The sequence below is a fragment of the Pinus tabuliformis genome, chromosome 4_1 (genome assembly GCF_031772625.1).
Source record: "Pinus tabuliformis cultivar Carrire ecotype Pingquan chromosome 4_1, CPIR1, whole genome shotgun sequence".
Lineage (NCBI taxonomy): Eukaryota > Viridiplantae > Streptophyta > Pinopsida > Pinales > Pinaceae > Pinus > Pinus tabuliformis.
Window position 1 is genome coordinate 209,590,764 of NC_142303.1, and position 12,118 is coordinate 209,602,881.

The window sequence follows — 12,118 nt, forward strand, 5'->3', positions numbered from 1 at the left end:
GCTGGCTCACGCGAAGATCTCGCCCTTGGTAAAGCCACCCAATGGTGTATGGTTGTGGATGTGCTGTGGTCGGTAAGCCCAACCGCTTCACGACCTCTGCCGAAATGAGGTTCTTTTGACTCCCGCTATCAACAATGAACTGTATCGGGGAGCCCTTGACCCACATCTGGGAGTGGAAGAGACGCTCCTCCTCCTCTGGATCTTCGGGTTCATTTTTCTGGATCTTTGCGGTAGCAACAGTGGCGCTGGGATCCGCATCAATGATCTGCTTCCCTTTTTCATACCCCTTATCGGGTTCTGACTCAGAGTCGGAACATGCATCTGATTCTGAAACCTTTAGCTCAGCCACCAGTGACTGTTTGGCCCGACACTCACTTGTGTTGTGAGTGGAGCTCTTATGGAACTCGCACCATTTTCCAGTGTCCTTTCTCGGCTTCGCGGCGTTGCTCTTTGCTTGCAGCTTCAGCTGGTTGTCTTGGGCTGTCCCGCCTTGGCTTTGTCCTTTGTTCTGTGGTTTAGGGGCACCTTTCCCCTGCTTTGGATTCGCAGATCCAAAGTCTCGCTTCTTTTGTTTAAACTTCTGCTCGACTTTGACGGCATACCGGTATGCTGCGCCGAGCGAGGGGATGTTTAGGAACTGTATTTCTTCCTGGATGTACTTGTGCAGGCAGCCACGGTATTTGAGTATCAAATGTTGCTCCGAATCCTTGATACCCAACTTTGTGCGAAGGGTATGGAAAAGATTGGTGAACTCCGGCACATCTTGGTCCCTTCCCTGCCGCAGCGTGGTCCACTTTATGTATTCATCCTCATAGCTTCCGACAGGGTAGTACTGCTCCTTGATGGCATCCCGGAACGAATCCCAGGTGGGTGCGGCTGAAAATAGTGAGCCAGTACTTTCATCCTTCTGCTCGCAGTAGGTTTCCCACCAGTCCTTGACGTGGGGGGCTGCTTTGAGAAGAGCAAAAACAATCTTTTCCCGACTCGAAAATTCATGAACAGAAAAATAACCCTCTAGCAGATTTAACCATTTATCTACGGCATCGGCGTCTATCTGACCCTCGAATATGGGGATTTCAAAATTAACTTGTACCTTAAAGGGTGTGGCGTTTCCAGAGGAGCTGCTGGAAGCCGATGCGCCGCTTCTGGGTAGCCGCTGAAGGATCTGCGCAAAGCTGTCCATCATCGCGTTCCGTTGTCGCTCGAGCGCTTCTTCGAGCAAGATTTTGATGGGATCTCCTGCCCCCTCGTCTTTCTTCTCGTCCGCCATGGGAGGCCGTCGGGATTTGCGAGGCTGGTCTTGCAAAGGTTCAACCAGTTCAAGCCCTAACTCCTTATATCCCGACCTTGTTGGGGACATGCAAAGAAAAACAGAGAAAAAGCAGACCGCTCTGATACCACTGATCCAGATTTAAACAGGAACGCAACAAATTACAGAGATAACCATATACACAAAGATGCAGCGGAAATAATACTTCATTTCATTAATGGAAAATACTGACATATGCTTACAAACAGAAATGGCAATAAACTAGCTAGGGCGATGGTAGCTTATCTCTGAGAAGAGATGTGATGGCTACATGCCTCTGAACTGTTCTGAACTGTATTACAATGAGGCTCGAAGGCCTATTTATTGTTGAGAAACAATGGAAAACCCTTCACATACCGAAACCTAACCCTAGAAGATGAAACGCCAAATTGTGGGCCCCGTTTGGGTAAATTGGTACATCAATTTCCCGGGGTCGTAACTTTGGCATACGATCTCCGTTTGACGCGTACGATAGCTCGTTAGAAAGATCTATCCGAGTACTACCACTTTGGGAGGCAACATAGGGCTCGGTCGCCCCAGAATTCCAAAAAAAACGTCGTTTAGGGCCTCAAAACGGCTCCGGAAGTTCAGGACCCGAAAAACTGCTAAAAATAGTAAACTGTGCTACAATTAAGGAAACTGAAAATGCTGAGAAAGACAATGGTGGGGGTCCAGGTGGACCTGGCAGGTGGCCACCAATATCCACCTGGATCATTCCTCCCCCCTTAGGAAGCAATGGTCCCCATTGCGTTGAGCTCCTCCATGAGATGAGGAAACCTCTGCTGAACTTGTTCCCTGGTGAGCCACTTGCCCTGCTGAAGGAGTTGGCCTGCTTTGACAACTCGATACAGTTGGATATGCTGTTGGCGAGTGTTCTTGATCTGTGTGTCCATGATCCGATCAGTTGCAGCTTGTTCCATGCAATCTGGATTTAATTCTGTGGGTTTGAGCTGTTCTGCAATGTCGGATGTGTCTAGCAATGGTGGAAAGTATGGCCGAAGGCGGTCCACATTGAACACTGGGTGCAGGCCAAGGAATGGGGGAATGCTGAGCTCAAATGCATTGTCTCCCATAGCCTTAGTAATGGTGTAAGGACCATATCGAAGTGGTCTCAATTTCCGATAGGCTCCAGTAAGGCGTTCCTTTTGCAAATGCAACCAGACTTTGTCGCCCACCTGAAACTTGTGTGGCACCCGGTGTTGATCATGTCGCTGCTTGTACTTGGCATTTGATTTCTCAAGAATGTCATGGACCTGCTGGCGAATATGTTGGATGCGCTCAATGAAGCTGGTGGCCTTATCTGTTTCGGACTGGACATGAGCTGAATTCATGTGAGTAGCTGCAAGTGGCATGGCCACATCAATGGGGCATAGTGGCTGGAATCCTAAACCCACCTGAAAAGGGCTATGGCCAGTGGAGCTGTGAAGAGCTCGGTTGTAGCTGTGCTGAACATAGGGGAGGCTCTCGTCCCATGTGCGTGGATGCTTTGAGTTATACATGCGCAGAATGTGCACAATCATCCTGTTGACAACCTCTGTCTGGCCATCAGTTTGAGGATGGAAGGCTGTGGACTTCGTGAGTTTGGTGTCCAGCATTGACCAGAGACTGGACCAAAATGTGCTGAGAAACCGACTGTCCCGATCTGAGATGATAGACTGTGGGATCCCAAAGTGCACCCACACTCGTTCAAAGAAGAGTTTAGCAGTGGCTTCTGCTGTGATATTCTTCTTGCAGGCCATCATAATGGCCATCTTTGAGAACCTGTCGACGACCACAAAAACACAGTCATTTCCATGCTTAGTGGAAGGAAGGCCTGACATGTAATCCATGGAGATGGATTCCCAAGGTCGACTAGGGGTAGGCAACGGGGTATAGAGGCCTTGCTTCTTAATGGTCGGTTTGGCAATGGCACAGGCAGTACATGATCGGATGTACTTCCCAACATCCTGTCGAAGATTCGGCCAATAGAAATAGTTTTGCAGTACTGCCACTGTTTTCTCGACCCCGAAATGCCCAGCAGCCCGACTGTAGTGTGCTTCCCAAATCATCTTGGCACGCTCGCTTGAAGGAACACAAAGGTGACCGAGGTGGCATAATAGGGCATCCTGGAGGTGAAAATCTGCAACCTGCCGACCCTCCAAGAGTGTCTGGTATGTGTGGCCGAATTCTGGGTCGCTTTTGTAGAGAAGTGGCCAATCAGAAGTCTCGTGCCCGCAAGAGTTGAGCACGGTGGTTAGCGCCATGATCGGTGGTCGACTGAGGCAATCTGCAACATTATTGGTGCTGCCCTTTTTATACTTGATATTCAAGTGAAACTGTTGCAGGTATGTAGACCACTTCTGATGGCGATCATTCTGCAATTTCCCTTGGGTCTGTATGAATTGCAGAGGTCGGTGGTCTGTGTGGATGACCGTTTCCTTCCCCAAAATGTAATGCTTCCATTGTCGGCAGGCCTGTACAATGGAATACATCTCTTTATCATAAGTGGGGTACTTCCGGACTGTGTCTGAAAGTGTTTCACTGTGATATGCCACTGGATGTCCATGTTGAGTAAGGACTGCCCCAATAGCATAGTCAGAGGCATCTGTCTCGACCTCAAATGGTTGTTGTAAATCTGGTAACGCGAGCACTGGTGCCGTGCAGAGGCGATCCTTCAACTCCCTGAATGCCTTCTGTTGAGATTCAGACCAAAAGAATTTTGCTTTCGCCCCGCCCTTGGTGACTTGACTCAAGGGCCAAGAAATATGAGAAAATCCCAACACAAACCTGCGGTAGAAGTTGGCAAGACCTAGAAAGCTGCGGAGCTCTGTTAGAGTGGTTGGAGAGGGCCAATCCCGAATGACTTGGACCTTGGCTGGATCGACATGCACCCCCTGTTCATCAATGATGTATCCCAGATACTGGACCTCGGTCATGCCAAAAGTGCATTTCTCCAAATTGGCACATAGCTTGTGTTGCCGCAGTGTTTGGAGAACCTGTCGGATGTGGTGGAGGTGCTCTTCCCAACTCTGGCTGAAGATCAGAATGTCATCCAAGTATACTACTACAAAGGAGTTGGTGAATGGCCGCAAGATGTCATCCATTAGCCTCATAAAGGTTGCAGGAGCATTCGTCAATCCGAAAGGCATGACCAACCATTCGAAGAGGCCCTCCTTGGATTTGAAGGCAGTCTTCCACACATCTGAGGGTTCAATTGGTACCTGGTGATATCCTGACTTCAGATCGATCTTGCTGAAATATTTCGCCCCCTTTAGTTGGTCTAGGAGGTCATCAATCCGCGGGATCGGGTACCTATTACGGACAGTGATCTTGTTCAGCGCCCGATAGTCAATACAGAGTCTCCACGTCCCATCCTTCTTCTGTACCAACACTATCGGGCTCCCACAGGGCGAAGAACTCGGACGGATGTGACCTTTCTGTAGGAGCTCCTGAATCTGCCTCTTGATTTCATTGTTCTCCAGAACGGAGCGCCGATAAATTGGTCCATTGGGTAGCGGCGCACCTGGGGTCAGATCAATGGAGTGCTTGACTTGACAGTGCAGAGGAACCCCTGCCGGGGAGGTGAAGATGTCTTTGTACTCCTCCACAATCTTGTCCATTTGTAGCTGCCGTGCAGAGGGACCTCGTTTGGAGGCCGCGGCCACTGTCTTCTTCTTCCCTTGAGGGCGTATCATCAGGAAAACAAATTTCCTGGTTTTGGAAATGATCTTACTGCATTGTTTTGCAGTAATCAAAGAGATGGCGGCAGGTGGTGGTACCTCTGGTATCCTGAACAACTTATTTCCCAATGTAATAATAACAGCACGGGGCCTTGATTCATACACAGCATGTCGCTTCCACAAGTATGGTTGTCCTAGTAATACATCACAAACTTCAAGGGGAGCAATGTCACACAATACCTCATCCGTGAAGGGCTTGATGTTGTATGGAAGGCGACACTGCTGGCTCACGCGAAGATCTCGCCCTTGGTAAAGCCACCCAATGGTGTATGGTTGTGGATGTGCTGTGGTCGGTAAGCCCAACCGCTTCACGACCTCTGCCGAAATGAGGTTCTTTTGACTCCCGCTATCAACAATGAACTGTATCGGGGAGCCCTTGACCCACATCTGGGAGTGGAAGAGACGCTCCTCCTCCTCTGGATCTTCGGGTTCATTTTTCTGGATCTTTGCGGTAGCAACAGTGGCGCTGGGATCCGCATCAATGATCTGCTTCCCTTTTTCATACCCCTTATCGGGTTCTGACTCAGAGTCGGAACATGCATCTGATTCTGAAACCTTTAGCTCAGCCACCAGTGACTGTTTGGCCCGACACTCACTTGTGTTGTGAGTGGAGCTCTTATGGAACTCGCACCATTTTCCAGTGTCCTTTCTCGGCTTCGCGGCGTTGCTCTTTGCTTGCAGCTTCAGCTGGTTGTCTTGGGCTGTCCCGCCTTGGCTTTGTCCTTTGTTCTGTGGTTTAGGGGCACCTTTCCCCTGCTTTGGATTCGCAGATCCAAAGTCTCGCTTCTTTTGTTTAAACTTCTGCTCGACTTTGACGGCATACCGGTATGCTGCGCCGAGCGAGGGGATGTTTAGGAACTGTATTTCTTCCTGGATGTACTTGTGCAGGCAGCCACGGTATTTGAGTATCAAATGTTGCTCCGAATCCTTGATACCCAACTTTGTGCGAAGGGTATGGAAAAGATTGGTGAACTCCGGCACATCTTGGTCCCTTCCCTGCCGCAGCGTGGTCCACTTTATGTATTCATCCTCATAGCTTCCGACAGGGTAGTACTGCTCCTTGATGGCATCCCGGAACGAATCCCAGGTGGGTGCGGCTGAAAATAGTGAGCCAGTACTTTCATCCTTCTGCTCGCAGTAGGTTTCCCACCAGTCCTTGACGTGGGGGGCTGCTTTGAGAAGAGCAAAAACAATCTTTTCCCGACTCGAAAATTCATGAACAGAAAAATAACCCTCTAGCAGATTTAACCATTTATCTACGGCATCGGCGTCTATCTGACCCTCGAATATGGGGATTTCAAAATTAACTTGTACCTTAAAGGGTGTGGCGTTTCCAGAGGAGCTGCTGGAAGCCGATGCGCCGCTTCTGGGTAGCCGCTGAAGGATCTGCGCAAAGCTGTCCATCATCGCGTTCCGTTGTCGCTCGAGCGCTTCTTCGAGCAAGATTTTGATGGGATCTCCTGCCCCCTCGTCTTTCTTCTCGTCCGCCATGGGAGGCCGTCGGGATTTGCGAGGCTGGTCTTGCAAAGGTTCAACCAGTTCAAGCCCTAACTCCTTATATCCCGACCTTGTTGGGGACATGCAAAGAAAAACAGAGAAAAAGCAGACCGCTCTGATACCACTGATCCAGATTTAAACAGGAACGCAACAAATTACAGAGATAACCATATACACAAAGATGCAGCGGAAATAATACTTCATTTCATTAATGGAAAATACTGACATATGCTTACAAACAGAAATGGCAATAAACTAGCTAGGGCGATGGTAGCTTATCTCTGAGAAGAGATGTGATGGCTACATGCCTCTGAACTGTTCTGAACTGTATTACAATGAGGCTCGAAGGCCTATTTATTGTTGAGAAACAATGGAAAACCCTTCACATACCGAAACCTAACCCTAGAAGATGAAACGCCAAATTGTGGGCCCCGTTTGGGTAAATTGGTACATCAATTTCCCGGGGTCGTAACTTTGGCATACGATCTCCGTTTGACGCGTACGATAGCTCGTTAGAAAGATCTATCCGAGTACTACCACTTTGGGAGGCAACATAGGGCTCGGTCGCCCCAGAATTCCAAAAAAAACGTCGTTTAGGGCCTCAAAACGGCTCTGGAAGTTCAGGACCCGAAAAACTGCTAAAAATAGTAAACTGTGCTACAATTAAGGAAACTGAAAATGCTGAGAAAGACAATGGTGGGGGTCCAGGTGGACCTGGCAGGTGGCCACCAACATCCACCTGGATCATTCCAGGGGGAGAACTTCTTCCTGGATATGGTTGGGAGGAAAACCGGGTGGTTCACAATGAGTTCGTAAGGATATTGGAGCTGGAGCATACTCCCACCTTTTTGAGTTGTATAAATTCACTGCCAGGTATGTTGACAACATTATATGTGTTTTTTTTGTAGTTCATTACATGGTTTTTACTTATTTGGTTGTTGACTGAAACTTAGATGTATATCAAATGCTGCACACTAAATGTTGAAGGAATTTTGCAATAACTGTAGTTTTTTTTATATAAGTTTGTTTGTTTGTTTGTATTTTTTTTTTTTGTACAGTTTCGTTGCAAGTTGATTGACATCATGTCTTAATGGCTGAAGCATTTAGGCTACCATGAGTTTTATGAAAACATATTAATAGCATAAATTTGGTTTTTCCTTCTCTTTTTACAGCTGTAGATACGTTTGCACATTATATGGTTGACAAAAGTGATAAATGAGATAGTAGGAATTTGTTTTTAGTTGTTGTTTTAAAGAATAACGTTTATGAGAATTTCTGTTTCGATTCATTATAACTTCAGGAGGTATATGTGTCATATGGCCATGTCACCCCAACTTTGATTTCAAAAAACAGAGTTTCAGAATCTGGTTCTTTAAGCTGGTATATTTTACAGATTTACTGTTGTTGCCTAGTGTTTTGTTTCGCTGTTTTTTTAGCTATGGTTTACCTGGTAATCTCTATTTATGAAACCAACCTATTATATAAACTTGGAATTCTTGTTTTAAAGTCTCAATGGTTAATACATTGATAGTTTAAATAACTTGTGACTGCTTGTTTGATAGTTTAATAGTTAGCAGCTTGTTTTGTGACTGCTAACTGTTGTTCAAAATTTTCCAATGGCTGTAGCTACATCGCTGCGAGCTATTTGTAAAATTTCTTAAATGTTTATAATCATTTATGTGCCTAAATTTTTGCATATGAAGCAATGAAGATGGATGATAGTTCTACTTATGTATTAGGTTCACTTATTGGCATTACATACAATGAAAAAGAATTTATGTAATCTTAGATTCATGTTATTTAATTGTGGTGAAATTGCCTTAAGGGTTATGGTTGTAAGTGTTTGACAAAATGCCTCAATAGTTGTACATTTCATGCTTACAAACTGTTTGACATAATGCTTCAATGGTTGTAGCTAATTACATTTATGAATTGTCTATAAATATGACTAAGTGAATTTAGGATTTGTAACCAAGGTGTTTTTGGAAATATCTCAATGAATAAGCATGATGATTCCATTGAATTAAAAATCAACGGAAGTCAAATTGGGTAGGTGAATTATTGTAATTGTTAACTCACATTTGAATTCATAATCATTGGAAACCACTCCTTTAGAAGTTGAATTATCTTGTTTTTCTTTCCTTTGTTTTACCAAAGAATTCATAGGCATACTATTTAGAACAAAATCAAATTAGTCACTCTTAAACATATTTAATTGCAATCGAATGAACAATTAGCTTATTGGAAATTGTGGTTTGTAAAGATTGATACTATTTATCCCACTAAAGACTCTATCATTTAAATGTGATTTTAAGACTTATGGTTGTAAGTCTTGGATCTTGACAAACCATGACCCTGTAGCTTTAATGATAAGATTAAAATTACCACGGGTTAGTTAGTTAGTAGAAATTAGTTTGTAGTGTAAAGAATACCAATGATTTTTTTTTTTATAGATTTATGACCTTGCATGAACTTTTACATCTTAAAATAAAATAAAATAAAATAATATCGCATTTTGAGTTAGCCTTAGTATAATACTGATGGTTGGTAAGGTGGGACCTTACACCCTGCCAATATTATTCCTAACTATGAGGATCCACTTTAGCCCAAAGATAGTGATAAAGAAGAACTTCAACCTCTCCTTACTCTTGACCAAGCTTCAATTTTTAAAGAAAGTATTAAAGATGATTTGATTTGCACCCTTATGAATCAACCTCACACATCAAACCCCTTGCCTCTTGCACATCCACTCGAGAGGCACTCACAAGAGAATTACTCAACTTGCTAAACTAATTCAGCAAAAGGATAACATGGCACATCCAACTATTTCCTATGAGGGACATGTTCTCCTTGTTTAGATTTTTCTCAGGAAAACCTTAAATACCATTGGTAGATTGGAACTTGCCCAACAAAAATGACTTATAGAAATACTACAAAGGCATAGTGGTGCTTTTGCATTGGACTACACTAATATCAAAGGAATCCATCCAAAATTATGTAGTCGCCATTTCTATTTTAAGGAATATTCACGACCTATTCAACAACCCCAACGAAGGATGAATCTTGCCCTTAAGTATATAGTTAAGGAAGAGCTTTAGAAATTACTTAATGCAGGTTTTATCTATCCTATTTCTAGTATCAAGTGGGTTTCACCCCTCGTTATCGTACCTAAGAGGAATGATAAGTGGTGAGTGTTTGTAGATTGTAGAAAAATTAACAAGGCTACCTTGAAGGACAATTTTCCCCTACCATTCATTGATCAGGTCCTTATACCTTTTGCGACAACCCTTTTTGGTAACCCCTCTTATAAATATTTTTATGTATAATTGCAAATAATAATTTGTAAATATAAAAATGACTAGACTAAGAGAAACGACATGGATTCATAGTTCTAGAAGGAGAAATTTCTTGGGAATTGCTTGGGGAAATAACCAAGAATAGAAGTGGAATTTAATTGGCCACCTGTCTCTTTGATGAATTGAATGTAAAATTGATACATACATTAAAATGTCTATGGGCAAGAGGAATAGCTAATCTTGCCCTCATGTGATGGGTTGTCTTAGTTAACACGCTACAAAAATTTCATATGAGAGTATGTAAAGTAGCAAGAATAGGGGGCATTAGAGAATTACTCACATAGATGAGACGAGCGATATATGACAAAGAAGAGAGAAAGGGACAAGAGAACACTCTCACAAGAAAAGCACTCAAGAGAAAAGTTGCAAGTGTAGTATTAGCAAGCACAAGCATGATGAGAAAGGCAAGAAGAGATCCCAACACAATGATAACACGGTAACAAGAAGAGTGCATTAGCAGCAGTGCATGTTCAAAACTGGAAAATATCGGTGGAAGCTTAGGCTAAAGTTGTGGTGTTCAAAAGGAAAAATGATGGTGGACTCTAGATTTATGCTCAACAGGTGGAGACATTGGGTACTCTGGGACTTCTCTTGGTGTTTTCACAGGTGGAGACCCTGAAGATGGATTGTGGATTCCCATGAAAGTTATCAAGTGGAGGCATGGTGTGCTTTGGATTCCTGTTGGATTACAGGTGGAGCCATTATGGGCTCTGGATTCTTGTAGTGTGAATCAGTTGGAGACATCGTGGTCTATGGATTCATGTAAGTGAATGTTTGGGTGGAGACACTATGATCTCTAGACTCCACTATGATCTCTAGACTCCTGCTAGATTATAGGTGGAGGCACTTTGAGCTATGGATTCCTGAAAGTGACTGTTTGGGTGGAGACATTGTGATCTTTGGACTCTTGTCGGATTGCAGGTGGAGGCACTATGTGCTTTGGATTCCCATGTGTTGTGAATGACTAGTATGAATTTCCCTTAAGCACTTCACTCCTCATACTCTTAATATGGATCGAGGGTGGTTAGCTACAAGAAAGGCAACATTATAGCTAACCTATAACTGGGAGGAAAGTTGAAGTCCCTCTCTTATTGCTAGTCATTTAACTGTTAATATAAGTTGCTTACTTGTATCTCTATGTATGTTTGTTGCACTTGAATGACAAATGTTGTTGTTATATAATGAAGAATGTACCAACATTGTTAATGAAAGAATGAGTATTCGTGTATGGGCTTGCAATGAGATGTGTTGCATGGTTGTACTCATGATATGAGGGACTGATAGATTACTATGATTGTTGATATATTATTGGCTACTTGCATGATTGATTATTGTTAAGAAGTTTGTTGAAATGTTATGGTGTGTGGAATTTTATGGTTTAGTTATTGAATTAATAGATTATTTTTGTGTTGAGCATTAGAAAGTTTCGTTGTTAATGAACTGTATATGGCTTTTCGTGAGATATATGGATCTCTATTATGTGTAACTGGTTGTTATATTTCCTTAATATTGGAGCAATGAATGTAATAATGCCTTTATGCATGGGTATGGTGAGAGGCATGATGGAAATGTTTAGGACCAGTGTTGGATAGGTCTGGTGCTACTATAATCGGAACTATAGAGTACATTAGCCATGGATTTGGATTGAACATGATGCTTGTGTGGAAGGTAGGTTCACATTGTCATGGATGTGTTCTAATTATGGTCAACACTTGAAGTTCATTATGTTCATGTATTGATGTGAATTATAGTGGTTGTGCATATCTTGGGTGTAACTACGCTCTTGGTAGAATCTTGGTTTAAACCCTGAGTGATTGAGAAAAACTTAGATAATCCCTTTGAGTTACTAAGGCTGAAATTACCTTGTATTTGAGTAGAACGTAGGAAAACCCGGATAGGTTCGGGAGTTTAGGCATTCAAAAGGAAAGGAGAATATTACGTTGTTCCGAAACTGGACACTAAATGGGCCGATTTTAGTTAATGTGGGGTTTATTGGACTAGATAAGGCATACCTGGTATGGGGCCTTCGGGGTTGATTCTATGTGGAGTAAGGGTCAGAATTCATTGCAAGTCAAATTAGATAAAAGTTTGGGGTGGGACCCTTACTGCTAAAGGAAGTGTGGGTTGGATTTAAATCAGATTAGCTCAGAGTTCTGGCACATTTGAGACAAGTGCGAGAGGAAGAGGCAGTAAGGTCTAGATGAGGGTCAGGATGGAGGTGCGTGCCAATAAGAGCT